Raw genomic sequence first — 17231 nt, forward strand, 5'->3', positions numbered from 1 at the left:
TAGGTAGAGGCTGTAGTAAATCATTGGGGCTTTCCCTCTGGAGACCCGTAACCCTGATTAGGAGGCTCAAAAAACAAAACAAAACAAAACAAAATGAAACAAAACGGAAAAAAGGAGAGAAAACCAGCCAGCCAACCAACACGCTGTTGTTTTAGTAAGAAGACCACAGTTAAGATGAAACATTTCTGAAAACCAAATGAGATCATGTAAGAGGGCTTGTAAATTGTCACATATTATCCAAATATAAGGTACTGTCATTATTATCATAGAGAGCCAAGAGTGGCCAGTTCACTCAAAGTATATGGGCGGAAGTAATTCTGGCAGGGCAATGGCACGGGGCTAAGGACGTGGCTGCCAGAGGAGGCACAGAACAGCAGTGGTGCTTCAGTGATGCCTGGGAAAAGGCGTACTGTATGATGATTCCTATAGATACTCTGTAAAGCTGTACTTCTCTTTTTTCTTCTTACTTTTTGTAGTAAATGATTAGAGAAATGCAGACTGATCCTATGTGAACACCTCAAGGGCAAGGAACTCTCATATTTATCTAGCATAGTGCCCTGGCAAGTGGGTAGCACTTAGTAAATGTATATGGGTCTCTGAGTGGATTGCTGGAAGGGAAGGAAGGATGAAGGGGGATGTTATAATAGAAAAAATAGTCATGTCTCCAGCTGGACACTGATGGTCTTGGTTTCTTGGTCAAAAGCTGGTAAGCATTTCTGTCAGAACTTGGTCATTAAGATTGAGGGGTTGGAGTAGATAATGATATTCCCATTAGAAATGAATAAAGCAATTTGGGAAATGAAGATAGCAGAAACCAAGAGCACTGCTGGAGAAAAGCATGTGGGACTGGAATAGACTCTGTAGCTAAAAAGAAAGGAAACTTTTTGCATAAATATGATCCACTTAGGAACAGGTGTACTGAAAAAAATATAAGGAGTATGAGAAACGGGCAGGGGAAGGTCCTACTATTTATGTGTTTGAGGAAGAGGAAGCATTGTCTAAAGATGGCAAATGTAGGAGGAAGAAAACCATAAGAATGTGGTCAGAGATGATGAGGAAGATTAAAGGCTAAAAAATCCAGACTCATTTGTGTACACTCAAGTGAAATTGTGTGAGCCATGCTCTCCCCTTTTATTTCTCTTTAGAGAGAGCTTTTTTTTAAAAAAAAGAAGATTAAGGCCACCTGATGACATCCTTCATCCCCACTGTGGAATGATTTGATTTGCAGACTCATGTTGTGATTAGAGGAGACAGTCAGTATTCTTAGGATTTTGTAATCTTAACGTTTACCCAATGCTGGACATCAAAGAAGTGATATCCAAGGTCCAATATTTGGGGAGCACCTGGAGCCATCTAGCAATTTTTCCAGGGTCTTGAGTGGGTGTGATACCAAGAGCCCTCAGTAAAAAAGACCAGTTTAGGAATAAAACCCAGTGACAAATCTCTGAATCGGAGCAAAGATCATATTTGCAGGCTTGCTCTGATTTTCTTAAAAAAGATATATATCCCTGTTTATTTTGGTGTGTTAAACTGATGAAAGGTGTTTGAACTGAAAGGGGATTATAAACAATTCTCTAATAGGCAGGTGCTTAACCAATATCAGCCTTTGTCAGAGTTTGTTCCACTGAGCTGTGCATGAGATGCCACACCCAGGTTGTTCTGTTTTCTCACAAGCCTGATCTCCCTTCTCACTATGTAACCCCAGGAGCCCAGGGAACCCACCTCTGTTAAAGGAGGATGTCACTAGGTTTGGCTATGTGGAAGGAGAAAGGAAGGGGAACAGGAAAACTCTTCCAGAATACTCTGGTGAATTCCACTGCTTAGCCCCCTCACCACTCCATTTTTGGACAAGAAACCAGAGTCTATCCTTGGCTCCAAATTCACACCCTTGGGATTCAGATGGAATGAAAGCTACTACAGCCCAGGGGGTGAGATGAGGGTGCATCACTATGTCAGGCACAGACCCTTTGCATTCCCCCAGACGATGGACTCCCAATAAACCTTCCTTGGCTCTAAGCCTTTCCTGCCCTCCTCCTCATCATGCAGAGGCACTGCTGGGCAAGTATCCTGAGTGGTATCTGTGGATCAATGTCTGCTAGTGCATGGAGTCAGATGGCCACAAAGACACTGTAGGTCATGCTTCCTAAAAGTGATTCTGTCTCTCTGTCCTCTCCCTCAAGGATTCTGCAAGCAGGGAGGGTAGTCTCAGAATACTCCATCCTCCGAAGGGTTCCACTAGATCCCCAGAGCAAGTCCTGTCAAAGACTACACCCAGAGGCCTCTCCCAGACCCAATTAAGTGCAGAGCCACCCAGAGGCATAATTACAGTAGGGTTGCCAGTGAAGGAAGCCACACCCTGAAATTTGGGGGTTCAGTGGAAATCAGTTCCTACAGCACACTCATCCCCAATTAAACTGTCTTCATCCACTTAATTAATCATCACATTTACTGAGCGTATACTATTGCAAAGCCCGGTGCTTGGTATCTTAATGCAATTTATTAACAAATAAATATTCTTGCTTCTGCCTCTCCTTGATACCCAAATAAACTTAGAAAAACAGATTTCATGATTCCATGCTTTGTGACCTTGGGCAAATTGCTAAACCTGAGTCTAAAGTGCCAAATGTTTAAAAGGGGATAATTTCATAAGGCTGTTGTAAGGATTCTATGAGATGTTAAACATCCCTGGTTTAGTATTTGGCACACTGGTGCTCAATAATCCTACATATCCTTTTTTCCTTCCGCCAAAGGATTTTCTCTACAGGACCTGGCTGAGTCAGTTATTCTACCTGATTTTACTGCTTTCTTCCTGAGGGTCAAGCTCAGGGGCTCAAATCTTCTTTCTTTGCTTCAGAGGCCTCACTGGTCCTCCCCTCTCTTGCACCCTGTGCTCTGAGAGAAGTTCCTGCCTTGAGCTTGGAGCCAACTGGGCTACCACGGAGAATACAAACTCTAATGGGGTGGGGGACGAACGGACAAAGGCGCAGCCCCACAGGACCCCTGCCTCTCGACCACGCTGGAGAGATACAAGTTAGGAAACACTGAGCCCTGAAGGAGGTCAAAGCCAAAGACCTTTGTGCATACGGGAAGTTACTCCTGGCCTGGATCCCATGGCAGGATCCTCTCCTTCCAGTCAGAGGTTTCTTCCAGGCAGTTCTAGGGCACAGTCTCGGGTCCTCCTATATACACGGGTCCTCTGTGGGGTCCGTCCCCACGGTGCAGGCTCCTAAGGCTCCCCTATGTTCCCGAATGGTCTTCCACTGAGACAACACCAGAGACCACCCTTGCCCTCCCGTAGGTACACAGTCTCTCTGGGTATGGCGTCCTCCACACTGGGCCTCCCCGTGGCAGCAAATGCCGAGAGAGCCCTGGGAATCTCCACTCGCACAGGGGTCTTCCATGGGGATGGCTCCGCACACCGCCTCCGGGACTCTCCCAAGGGGTAGAGGCAGGGATACTCGGGGTTCATCCACTTACACAGGGAGACCCTCGGGACGGCTCCCACACAGCACCTCTGAGTCCACGGAGGGCTGTCCGCGGCCCGCAGACCCGCCCCTCACGGTGCCTGCCTGGTCCCCGCCGCCCCCGCCCCCGCTTACCGGGACTGTCAGGGTGAGGGATGCGGGTCCGGGGCTGGCGGACTCTACACCGCGGGCCCCGCGCAGCCCATGGCCGCTCCGGAGTCGGCGTGCTGCGGCCGAGCGCCGGGAGCAGGCTGCGCGAGCGGAACACCAGGCTGAAGCGACGGCGGTGCGCGCGCCCAGAGCATACCCACCCTCCTCGCCCCGCGCGGCTGCGGCGCGTGCGCCCGCGCGAGACGACCTCCGCGGCCCGGGGGGCGCGCGCCGCGCCGCGCGCCGCGCCCCGCCCCGCCCCCCGGCGCCTAGACGCGCGGCCCCCGCGCCTCAGCCGGCGACCGCGCGCGGGAATGAAGCGCCGAGGGACGGCGGGAGGGCGGCGGCTCCACATGGGCTCTGCGGCCCGCCCCGACGAGCTGTGGGTCCGGGTGCCAGTGGGCGCCCCCCACCAGCTCCGGGCTCTGCGGCGCTGGGACTGCGGCAGCCCGGACGCCTGCGGCAAGGTCAGTGCCCGCCCGGAGGAGGCGGCCCGGGGGAGGCCTCCGCGGGGAATGCCGCCGCTCCCAGTCCCGCCCGCACCGTGGCGAAGCGGAAGCATCCTGCCGCCCGCACCTGCCTAGAGAGGTGAGAATGATTCATCCAGCGGCCTCGGCCGGGCTCTGTCTCTCCTACCGAGACCAGCTGCCCACTCAGGCCTCCGGGCCCGCGACCCTGGCATCAGGACACTCACCTTCATAGTACCCCACGGCGGAGGGTCTAAATGAGCCTTCACAAAGTGCTTGGCTGGCCCAACTCTTTCTGTGCGCTGTTTTCTGGGATTACTGGCCTTTCATCTCCAGCAGAAAAGTAATGTACTTTAACCCAGTTTTTGCTGCAGTAACCTCATCACTCAGACTAAATAGCCAGCTTGTCAGGAGGCCAGCAGTTCTGAGAGACATAACCTGTATTACACCAAACTACATGCTCTGAGAGGGCAAGAAAAAGATAAAGTCATAAAGCACCTAGCAACTAATTATAAAGCAATAACTGAAGGTATGCAAATGATATGCCAAGAACTCTTTTTATTTAAATTAATTGTGTTTACATTTTAACCTACCTTCATTTTCTTGTGCATTCGATCTCTGTGTCTCAAATACAATTCACGTCGTAATTTTTTGAACGTCTAGTATTTGTTTCACTCTGCTAAGTGCTGTAGGAGATAAAAAGAAAAAAACAAACAAACTCATTTTGTTCTTAACATCATGAAACTTACCAATAGGGAATGTAAGGTAAATGTAGTGCTACATATTGCAATCACTTTTAAACAAAGTGCCAGGTATTCTATTCTAAACACTTTAAATATTCAATATATTAAATCATTAATTTTTCACACCATCCCTTAGAGGGACTGTACTGTTAAGTTTCTACCTTTTACTGGTGATGAAAATGAGGCACAAAGATATTAGACAACTTGCCTAAGGTCCCATAGCTAATATGTGGTGGAGGTAAGATTGAAATCCAGGTAGTCTGACAGCAGACCTCAAGTTCCTAACCATGTTACTGTACTGCTACTGAGAAAGAACTGGCTGCTTGCTAATCATTAATATACGGAATGCTAAAATTAGCACTTATTTCTCAGGAACCACTATCTGTTTTTTTTTTTTTTTGCTTGGGAAAGTAACACAGAAGAGAAGACAGCTTTCTATATAGTCAGGGGGCCCCAAACCTACTTTAGAATTACATTGTACCAACAATTTCACAGATAGGGTTCTCTGAACTGTTTAAAGTGTTTTATTTCTAGGCTGTTCGACAGGCTTATACGGAAGATGAGACTGTAATAATATCACCATAGAAATCTCTGTTGGTTAATACCTTCCTTCATTATTTAAGAAAAAAGTGTGTTGTGCTGAGAACTAGAAGGGGTGCACATTAGAGTAAGACACAGATCTTTCCCTCAAGGAGCCATAATCTCACAGAAGAAACAGGTATTGACAGAGAACCATAATGCAAAACAGAAAACGACTTGTGCTCAGTAGAGGAATGAAATGTAATGGAAGTTCCAAGGAGTGGAGAGACAGATTACCTCATGAAGGGAGGTGCTTGGGTTAAGGAAAACACATAATTATCGTTTAACTTATTCTTGATACTAACGTATTACAAATTGGATAAAAATTTATCCAATTCCTTAATTTTTGAAAAATTACATGCAAAGTTCTTCTCATACTCAGAAAAGACAGCTTTTTGTTATGTTACAAGAATTGTTCAGAGTATGGAGAGGTTAGTAAGCACAAATATTTTGAAGATGGTTACCGTATTTCCTCGAGTGGGGGGCACAGAATAGAGTGATGATGCACAAGATAAGATTTTCAAGGTCAAAGGAATAGCAAAAGAAAAGCAAGGTGGGCATGAACAAGGTAGACCTGGGGGCAGCCTGGATTCTGAACAGGGTCAAAGGTTGCTGAGCAGTAGCCTGTACCACACAGAACTACTCTTGCAAGATAGAGACGATGTTTTCAACTTTTTTTTTTGGTGTGTGTGATATCTTTTAATTATGGCAAACATGCCACAAATATTCTGGGATGGTCTCAGTTCAGATATTTGGTTCCATTATGCCCATAAATTCTTGTCAATAAGATTAACAAATAAGGTCATCATATTCATGTTAGTGTCTAGAAAGTAGAGATCACTGTATGTTCAACAGATGTTTAATAAATGAGGAGTTGGAAAAGTCAGGGAGGGGCTATTTGATAAGGAACTCTAAATTCTCAGATGCTTTAATGTGGTAGGTAATAGGGAGCCTCTACAAGTTTTTGAGCAAGGTAGTAGCATGTTAAAGCTACTACTTAACATACCCTAAACATTTATTTATTTATTTTTATTTTTTAAATTAATTAATTTTTACTGGAGTATAGTTGCTTTATTTCACTGTTGTGTTAGTCTCTACTGTACAGCAAAGTACAGTGAAGCAGCTATACGTATACATACATCCCCTGTTTTTTGGATTTTCTTCCCATTTTGGTCACCACAGAGGATTGAGTAGAGTTCCTTGTATACAGTAGGTTCTCATTAGTTATCTATTTTTTACATAGTATCAATAGTGTATATATGTCATAACCTAAGCATTTAGAGGTATTATCTTTTAGATGAAGGACCGAGTGAGAATGCATGTGATCTTTTGTCAGTAGTTTAAACAAAACTTTAAAATATAAACATGAGAATGACGGTAATTTCTCCTAGGCTGTAGACAAAAACCTGTTGGGATATTAAAGAGACTGTGGGGGAAAAAGTAATGAGAATGCCACTGAACTCTTTTTGTCCTTTCCATATCCTGTTGGTGACCTCTAGTGGAAGAGGACTGGTGCATCCTTTTTGCTTATAATACACATTTCTTGGGGCACCTACCTAGCACACAGTTCCCCTTTGCTGTGAGTGGCTCCAGTGCACAGGGACAAGTCCCAGCGACTTTCTCAGACTTAGGTAACTTGCCCACTGCCTACTGCCAATTTTGTCCAGAGGTAGACATCCAGCTTAAAGCGGTGCAATCATAGTCTCTCCCAGGAATCTGAAACTCAGAACCAAGCAGCAAAGAGCTTGGGAATTGCTAGATCTGAGTTATTGAGAATGTGTTCTAAAGAGAAATTCCCACTGCTGCTGCTTAGACCCCAGATCTGTCTCAGTCCCTGCTCTTCCTGCATCTTGGATCTTCTCTTCCTTCCGTCCCTTTTCCTTATGCTTTGGCCATCCAGTTGAGGGACATTAGGTCTGTTTCTAATTTTTGGTGATTATGAATAAAGTCACTAGAAACATTTACATATAGGTTTCTCTGTGATAAGTTTTCATTTCACTTTGGTAAACACCTACAAGTATGATGACTGGGTGGTATGGTTTGACTTTATAAGGAAAGTGTTTTTCAAAATGGATGTGTCATTTTGCATTCCCATCAGCAATGTATGGGTGGGTGTTCTAGGTGCTCCACATCCTCTCCAGTACTTGGTATTATCAGTTTTTTTGTTTTTAGACATTTTAATAAGTATGTATTGGTAGCTTACTGAGCTTTGTTGGATTTTTTGTAGTGACTAATGATGTTGAACTTCTCTTTTCCTGTGCTTGTTTGCCATTCATTTAACATTTTTGGTGAAGTGTCTGTTCAAATCTTTTGCCCGTTTTTTTAAAAAATTGGCTTGTTTGTCTTCTTATTGAGTTTTGAGAGTTCTTTGTATATTCTTTTTTTAAAAATTAATTTATTTTATTTATTTTTATTTTTGGCTGTGGTGGGTCTTTGTTGCTGCACACGGGCTTTCTCTAGCTGTGGAAAGCGGGGGCTACTCTTCATCGTGGCGTGCAGGCTTCTCATTGGGGTGCCTTCTCTTGTTGTAGAACACGGGCTCTAGGTGCGTGGGCTTCAGTAGTTGCAGCATGTGGGCTCAGTAGTTGTGGTTTCTGGCTCTAAAGCGCAAGCTCAGTAGTTGGGGCGCACGGGCTTAGTTGCTCCATGGCATGTGGGATCTTCCTGGACCAGGGCTCGAACCCGTGTCCCCTGCATTGGCAGGCGGACTCTGAACCACTACACCACCAGGGAAGCCCCTTCTTTATATATTCTGATACAAGTCCCCCCCTTTTTTTTTCATGTTTATTGGAGTATAATTGCTTTACAATGTCGTGTTAGTTTCTGCTGTATAACAAAGTGAATCAGCTATATGCATACGTTATCCCCATATCCCCTCCCTCTTGCGTCTCCCTCCCACCCTCCTTATCCCACCCCTCTAGATGGTCGCAAAGCACAGAGCTGATCTCCCGGTGCTATACAGCTGCTTCCCACTATTCCCACTAGCTATCTATTTTACATTTGGTAGTGTATGTATGTCCATGCCACTCTCTCACCTCGTCCCAGCTTACCCTTCCGCCTCCCTGTGTCCTCAAGTCCATTCCCTACATCCGTGTCTTTATTCCTGTCCTGCCACTAGGTTCATCAGAACCTTTTTTTTTTTTTTTTTTAGATTCCATATATATGTGTTAGCATACAGTATTTGTTTTTCTCTTTCTGACTTACTTCACTCTGTATGACAGACTCTAGGTCCATCCACCTCACTACAAATAACTCAATTTCTTTTCTTTCTATGGCTGAGTAATATTCCATTGTATATATGTGCCACATCTTCTTTATCCATTCATCTGTTGATGGACACTTAGGTCGCTTCCATGTCCTGGCTATTGTAAATAGAACTGCAGTGAACATTGTGGTACATGACTCTTTTTGAATTATGGTTTTCTCAGGGTATATGCCCAGTAGTGGGATTGATGAGTCATATGGTAGTTCTATTTTTAGTTTTTTAAGGAACCTCCATACTGTTCTCCATAGTGGCTGTATCAATTTATATACCCACCAACGGTGCAAGAGGGTTCCCTTTTCTCCACACTCTTTCCAGTGTTTATTGTTTGTAGATTTTTTGATGATGGCCATTCTGACTGGTGTGAGGTGATACCTCATTGTAGTTTTGATTTGCATTTCTCTATTGATTAGTGATGTTGAGCATCCTTTCATGTGTTTTGGCAATCTGTATATCTTTTTTGGAGAAATGTCTATTTAGGTCTTCTGCCCATTTTTGGATTGGGTTTTTTTTTTTTTTTAATTGAGCTGCATGAGCTGCTTGTTAATTTTGGAAATTAATTCTTTGTCAGTTGCTTCATTTGCAAATATTTTCTCCCATTCTGAGGGTTGTCTTTTGGTCTTGTTTATGGTTTCCTTTGCTGTGCAAAAGCTTTGAAGTTTCATTAGGTCCCATTTGTTTATTTTTGTTTTTATTTCCATTTCTCTAGGAGGTGGGTCAAAAAGGATCTTGCTGTGATTTATGTCATAGAGTGTTCTGCCTATGTTTTCCGCTAAGAGTTTGATAGTTTCTGGCCTTACATTTAGGTCTTTAATCCATTTTGAGCTTATTTTTGTGTATGGTGTTAGGGAGTGACCTAATCTCATACTTTTACATGTACCTGTCCAGTTTTCCCAGCACCACTTATTGAAGAGGCTGTCCTTTCTCCACTGTACATTCCTACCTCCTTTATCAAAGATAAGGTGACCATATGTGCGTAGGTTTATCTCTGGGCTTTCTATCCTGTTCCATTGATCTATCTTTCTGTTTTTGTGCCAGTACCATACTGTCTTGATTACTGTAGCTGTGTAGTATAGTCTGAAGTCAGGGAGCCTGATTCCTCCAGCTCCGTTTTTCTTTCTCAAGATTGCATTGGCTTTTCGGGGTCTTTTGTGTTTCCATACAAATTGTGAAATTTTTGGTTCTAGATCGGTGAAAAATTCCATTGGTAATTTGATAAGAATTGCATTGAATCTGTAGATTGCTTTGGGTAGTAGAGTCATTTTCACAATGTTGATTCTTCCAATCCAAGAACATGGTATATCTCTCCATCTGTTTGTATCATCTTTAATTTCTTTCATCAGTGTCTTATAGTTTTCTGCATACAGGTCTTTTGTCTCCTTCGGTAGGTTTATTCCTAGGTATTTTATTATTTTTGTTGCAATGGTAATTGGAGTGTTTCCTTAATTTCTTTTTCAGATTTTTCATCATTAGTGTATAGGAATGCAAGAGATTTCTGTGCATTAATTTTGTATCCTGCTACTTTACCAAATTCATTGGTTAGCTCTAGTGGTTTTCTGGTAGCATCTTTAGGATTATGTATAGTATCATGTCATCTGCAAACAGTGACAGTTTTACTTCTTTTCTGATATGGATTCCTTTTCTTTTTCTTCTCTGATTGCTGTGGCTGAAACTTCCAAAACTATATCAAATAACAGTGCTGAGAGTGGGCAACCTTGTCTTGTTCCTGATCTTAGAGGAAATGGTTTCAGTTTTTCACCCTTGAGAACGATGTTGGCTGTGGGTTTGTCATACATGGCCTTTATTATGTTGAGGTAGGTTCCCTCTATGCCTACATTCTGGAGAGTGTTTATCATAACTGGGTGTTGAATTTTGTCGAAAGCTTTTTCTGCATCTATTGAGATGATCATATGTTTTTTCTCCTTCATTTTGTTAATATGGTGTATCACATTGATTGATTTGTGTATATTGAAGAATCCTTGCATTCCTGGGATAAACCCCACTTGATCATGGTGTCTGAGCCTTTTAATGTGCTGTTGGATTCTGTTTGCTAGTATTTTGTTGAGGATTTTTGCATCTATGTTCATCAGTGATGTTGGCCTGTAGTTTTCTTTCTTTGTGACATCTTTGTCTGGTTTTCCTATCAGGGTGACAGTGGCCTCGTAGAATGAGTTTGGGAGTGTTCTTCCCTCTGCTATATTTTGGAAGAGTTTGAGAAGGATAGGTGTTAGCTCTTCTCTAAATGTTTGGTAGACTTCACCTGTGAAGCCATCTGGTCCTGGGCTTTTGTTTGCTGGAAGATTTTTAATCACAGTCTCAATTTCAGTGCTTGTGATTGGTCTGTTTATATTTTCTATTTCTTCCTGGTTCAGTCTCAGAAGGTTGTGTTTTTCTAAGAATTTGTCCATTTCTTCCTAGTTGTGTCTTTTATTAGCATATAGTTGCTTGTAGTAATCTCTCATGATCCTTTGTATTTCTGCAGTGTCAGTTGTTACGTCTCCTTTTTCATTTCTAATTCTATTGATCTGAGTCTTCTTCCTTTTTTTCTTGATGAGTGTGGCTAATGGTTTATCAATTTTGTTTATCTTCTCAAGGAACCAGCTTTTAGTTTTACTGATCTTTGCTATTGTTTCCTTCATTTCTTTTTCATTTATTTCTGATCTGATATTTATGATTTCATTCCTTCTGCTAACTTTGGTTTTTTTTTCTTGTTCTTTCTCTCATTGCTTCAGGTGTAAGAGTAGGTTGTTTGAGATGTTTCTTGTTTCTTGAGGTGAGATTGTATTGCTATAAACTTCCCTCTTAGAAGTGCTTTGTTGCATCCCATAGGTTTTGGGTCATCGTGTTTTCATTGTCATTTGTTTCTAGGTATTTTTTGATTTCCTCTTTGATTTCTTATTTCATCTCTTGGTTATTTAGTAGCATATTGTTTAGCCTCCATGTGTTTGTATTTTTTGCAGTGTTTTCCTGTAATTGATGTCTAGTCTCCTAGCGCTGTGCTCGGAAAAGATACTTGATACGATTTCAATTTTCTTTTTTTCTTTCTTTTTTTTTTTTTTACATCTTTATTGGAGTATAATTGCTTTACAATGGTGTGTTAGTTTCTGCTTTATAACAAAGTGAATCAGTTATACATATACATATGTTCCCATATCTCCTCGCTCTTGCATCTCCCTCCCTCCCACCCTTTCTATCCCACCCATCCAGGTGGTCACAAAGCACCGAGCTGATCTCCCTGTGCTATGTGGCTGCTGCCCACTAGCTATCTATTTTACGTTTGGTAGTTTATATATGTCCATGCCACCCTCTCACTTTATCACAGCTTACCCTTCCCCCTCCCCACATCCTCAAGTCCATTCTCTAGTAGGTCTGTGTCTTTATTCCTGTCTTACCCCTAGGTTCTTTTTTTTTTTTTCACATCTTTATTGGGGTATAATTGCTTTACAATGGTGTGTTAGTTTCTGCTTTATAACAAAGTGAATCAGTCATACATAAACATATGTTCCCATATGTCTTCCCTCTTGCGTCTCCCTCCCTCCCACCCTCCTTATCCCACCCCTCCAGGCTGTCACAAAGCACCGAGCCAATATCCCTGTGCCATGCGGCTGCTTCCCACTAGCTATCTACCTTACTACGTTTGTTAGTGTGTATATGCCCATGACTCTCTCTCGCCCTGTCACAGCTCACCCTTCCTCCTCCCCATAACCTCAAGTCCGTTCTCTAGGAGGTCTGCGTCTTTATTCCTGCTTTACCCCTAGGTTCTTCATGACATTTTTTTTCTTAGATTCCATATATACGTGTTAGCATACGGTATTTGTCTTTCTCTTTCTGACTTACTTCGCTCTGTATGACAGACTCTAGGTCCATGCACCTCACTACAAATAACTCGATTTCATTTCCTTTTATGGCTGGGTAATATTCCATTGTGTATATGTGCCACATCTTCTTTATCCATTCATCTGATGATGGACACTTAGGTTGTTTCCATCTCCTGGCTATTGTAAATAGAGCTGCGATGAACATTTTGGTACATGACTCTTTTTGAATTATGGTTTTCACAGGATATATGCCCAGTAGTGGGATTGCTGGGTCATATGGTAGTTCTATTTGTAGTTTTTTAAGGAACCTCCATACTGTTCTCCATAGTGGCTGTAACCAATTCACATTCCCACCAGCAGTGCAAGAGTGTTCCCCTTTCTCCACACCCTCTCCAGCATTTACTGTTTCTAGATTTTTTAATGATGGCCATTCTGACTGGTGTGAGATGATATCTCATTGTAGTTTTGATTTGCATTTCTCTAATGATTAATGATGTTAAGCAATCTTTCATGTGTTTGTTGACAATCTGTATATCTTCTTTGGAGAAATGTCTATTTAGGTCTTCTGCCCATTTTTGGATTGGGTTGTTTGTTTTTTTGTTACTGAGCTGCATGAGCTGCTTATTAATTTTGGAGATTAATCCTTTGTCAGTTGCTTCATTTGCAAATATTTTCTCCCATTCTGAGGGTTGTCTTTTGGTCTTGTTTATGGTTTCCTTTGCTGTGCAAAAGCTTTGAAGTTTCATTAGGTCCCATTTGTTTATTTTTGTTTTTATTTCCATTTCTCTAGGAGGTGGGTCAAAAAGGATCTTGCTGTGATTTATGTCATAGAGTGTTCTGCCTATGTTTTCCTCTAAAAGTTTGATAGGTTCTGGCCTTACATTTAGGTCTTTAATCCATTTTGAGCTTATTTTTGTGTATGGTTTTAGGGAGTGTTCTAATCTCATTCTTTTACATGTAGCTGTCCCGTTTTCCCAGCACCACTTATTGAAGAGGCTGTCCTTTCTCCACTGTACATTCCTGCCTCCTGTATCAAAGATAAGGTGACCATATGTGCATGGGTTTATCTCTGGGCGTTCTATCCTGTTCCATTGATCTATCTTTCTGTTTTTGTGCCAGTACCATACTGTCTTGATTACTGTAGCTGTGTAGTATAGTCTGAAGTCAGGGAGCCTGATTCCTCCAGCTCCGTTTTTCTTTCTCAAGATTGCTTTGGCTATTCAGGGTCTTTTGTGTTTCCATAAAAGTTGTGAAATTTTTTTTTCTAGTTCTGTGAAAAATGCCAGTGGTAGTTTGATAGGGATTGCACTGAATCTGTAGATTGCTTTGGGTAGTAGAGTCATTTTCACAATGTTGATTCTTCCAATCCAAGAACATGGTATATCTCTCCATCTATTTGTTTCATCTTTAATTTCTTTCATCAGTGTCTTATAATTTTCTGCATACAGGTCTTTTGTCTCCTTAGGTTGGTTTATTCCTAGATATTTTATTCTTTTTATTGCAGTGGTAAATGGGAGTGTTTTCTTGATTTCACTTTCAGATTTTTCATCATTAGTGTATAGGAATGCAAGAGATTTCTGTGCATTAATTTTGTATCCTGCTACTATACCAAATTCATTGATTAGCTCTAGTGGTTTTCTGGTAGCATCTTTAGGATCCTCTATGTATAGTATCATGTCATCTGCAAACCATGACACCTTTACTTCTTCTTTTCTGATTTGGATTCCTTTTATTTCCTTTTCTTCTCTGACAGCTGTGGCTAAAACTTCCAAAACTATGTTGAATAAGAGTGGTGAGAGTGGGCAACCTTGTCTTGTTCCTGATCTTAGTGGAAATGGTTTCAGTTTTTCACCACTGAGAACGATGTTGGCTGTGGATTTGTCATATATGGCTTTTGTATGCTGAGGTAGGTTCCCTCTATGCCTACTTTCTGGAGAGTTTTTATCATAAATGGGTGTTGAATTTTGTCGAAAGCTTTTTCTGCATCTGTTGAGACGATCATATGGTTTTTCTCCTTCAATTTGTTAACATGGTTTATCACATTGATTGATTTGCGTATGTTGAAGAATCCTTGCGTCCTGGGATAAACCGCACTTGATCATGGTGTATGATCCTTTTAATGTGCTGTTGGATTCTGTTTGCTAGTATTTTGTTGAGGGTTTTTGCATCTATGTTCATCAGTGATATTGGCCTGTAGTTTTCTTTCTTTGTGACATCCTTGTCTGGTTTTGGTATCAGGGTGATGGTGGTCTCGTAGAATGAGTTTGGGAGTGTTCCTCCCTCTGCTATATTTTGGAAGAGTTTGAGAAGGATAGGTGTTAGCTCTTCTCTAAATGTTTGATGGAATTCACCTGTGAAACCATCTGGTCCTGGACTTTTGTTTGTTGGAAGATTTTTAATCACAGTTTTAATTTCAGTGCTTGTGATTGGTCTGTTCGTATTTTCTATTTCTTCCTGATTCAGTCTTGGCAAGTTGTGCATTTCTAAGAATTTGTCCATTTCTTCCAGGTTGTCCATTATATTGGCATATAGTTGCTTGTAGTTCTCTCTCATGATCTTTTGTATTTCTGCAGAGTCAGTTGTTACTTCTCCTTTTTCATTTCTAATTCTATTGATTTGAGTCTTCTCCCTTTTTTTCTTGATGAGTGTGGCTAATGGTTTATCAATTTTGTTTATCTTCTCAAGGAACCAGCTTTTAGTTTTATTGATCTTTGCTATGGTTTCCTTAATTTCTTTTTCATTTATTTCTGATTTGATGTTTATGATTTCTTTCTTTGTTCTTTGTTCTTCTTTCTCTAATTGCTTTAGATGTAAGGTTAGGTTGTTTATTTGAGATGTTTCCTGTTTCTTAAGGTAGGATTGTATTGCTATAAACTTCCCTCTTAGAACTGCTTTTGCTGCATCCCATAGGTTTTGGTTCGTCGTTTCTCCATTGTCATTTGTTTCTAGATGTTTTTTTATTTCCTCTTTGATTTCTTCAGTGATCACTTCATTATTAAGTAGTGTATTGTCTAGCCTCCATGTGTTTGTATTTTTTATAGACCTTTTCCTTAATTCATATCTAGTCTCATAGCATTGTGGTCAGAAAAGATACTTGATACAATTTCAGTTTTCTTAAATTTACCAAGGCTTGATTTGTGACCCAAGATATGATCTATCCTGAAGAATGTTCCATGAGCACTTGAGAAAAATTGTATTCTGTTGTTTTTGAGTGGAATGTCATAAATATCAATTAAGTCCATCTTGTTTAATATATCATTTAAAGCGTGTGTTTCCTTATTTAATTTCATTTTGGATGATCTGTCCAGTGGTGAAAGTGGGGTGTTAAAGTCCCCTACTATGAATGTGTTACTGTCGATTTCCTCTTTTATGGCTGTTAGTATTTGCGTTATGTATTGAGGTGCTCCTATGTTGGGTGCATAAATATTTACAATTGTTATATCTTCTTCTTGGATCCATCCCTTGATCATTATGTAGTGTCCTTCCTTGTCTTTTCTAATAGTCTTTATTTTAAAGTCTATTTTGTCTGATATGAGAATTGCTACTCCAGCTTTCTTTTGGTTTCCATTTGCATGGAATATCTTTTTCTATCCCCTTACTTTCAGTCTGTATGTATCTGTAGGTCTGAAGTGGGTCTCTTGTAGACAGCATATATATGGGTCTTGTTTTTGTATCCATTCAGCCAGTCTGTGACTTTTAGTGGAGTATTTAATCCATTTACATTTAAGGTAATTATCGATATGTATGTTCCCATTCACATTTTCTTAATTGTTTTGGGTTTGTTATTGTAGGTCTTTTCCTTCTCTTGTGTTTCTTGCCTAGAGAAGTTCCTTTAGCATTTGTTGTAAAGCTGGTTTGGTGGTGCTGAACTCTCTCAGCTTTTGCTTGTCTGTGAAGGTTTTAATTTGTCCATCAAATCTGAATGAGATCGTTGCTGGGTAGAGTAATCTTGGTTGTAGGTTTTTCTCCTTCATCACTTTAAATATGTCCTGCCAGTCCCTTCTGGCTTGCAGAGTTTCTGCTGAAAGATCAGCTGTTAACCTTATGGGGATTCCCTTGTGTGTTATTTGTTGCTTTTCCCTTGCTGCTTTTAATATGTTTTCTTTGTATTTAGTTTTTGACAGTTTGATTAATATGTGTCTTGGCGTGTTTCTCCTTGGATTTATCCTGTATGGGACTCTCTGTGCTTCCTGGACTTGATTAACTATTTCCTTTCCCATATTAGGGAAGTTTACAACTATAATCTTTTCAAATATTTTCTCAGTCCCTTTCTTTTTCTCTTCTTCTTCTGGAACCCCTATAATTCGAATGTTGGTGTGTTCAATGTTGTCCCAGAGGTCTCTGAGACTGTCCTCAGTTCTTTTCATTCTTTTTTCTTTATTCTTCTCTGCAGTAGTTATTTCCACTATTTTATCTTCCAGGTCACTTATCTGTTCTTCTGCCTCAGTTATTCTGCTATTGATCCCATCTAGAGTAGTTTTAATTTCATTTATTGTGTTGTTCATCATTGCTTGTTTCATCTTTAGTTCTTCTAGGTCCTTGTTAAATGTTTCTTGCATTTTCTCTATTCTATTTCCAAGATTTTGGATCATCCTTACTATCATTATTCTGAATTCTTTTTCAGGTAGACTGCCTATTTCCTCTTCATTTGTTAGGTCTGGTGGGTTTTTATCTTGCTCCTTCATCTGCTGTGTGTTTTTCTGTCTTCTCATTTTGCTTATCTTACTGTTTGGGGTCTCCTTTTGCAG

The 17231-nt window shown here is 41.1% G+C and overlaps 1 protein-coding gene and 1 long non-coding RNA gene across 9 annotated transcripts in view; one reads left to right on the top strand and one right to left on the bottom strand.

The window, feature by feature from the left end:
* PHF24 (PHD finger protein 24) overlaps positions 1-4445 on the bottom strand; it is a 28731-nt gene extending 24286 nt beyond the window's left edge. For 2 of the 3 annotated variants that reach the window (XM_067744082.1, XM_067744080.1), the window contains exon 1: positions 3600-3784. The gene's annotated coding sequence lies outside the window, so the exon portion shown is untranslated. Of the gene's footprint in view, positions 1-3599; positions 3785-4308 lie in introns of those variants that run through there. The other variant, XM_067744081.1, reaches the window with a different exon arrangement.
* The window catches only part of LOC137227734 (uncharacterized), a 140344-nt gene that overhangs the window by 24601 nt on the left and 98512 nt on the right, over positions 1-17231 (top strand). The window lies entirely within an intron of this gene.

The sequence above is a fragment of the Pseudorca crassidens genome, chromosome 7 (assembly GCF_039906515.1).
Source record: "Pseudorca crassidens isolate mPseCra1 chromosome 7, mPseCra1.hap1, whole genome shotgun sequence".
NCBI classification, from domain to species: Eukaryota; Metazoa; Chordata; class Mammalia; order Artiodactyla; family Delphinidae; genus Pseudorca; species Pseudorca crassidens.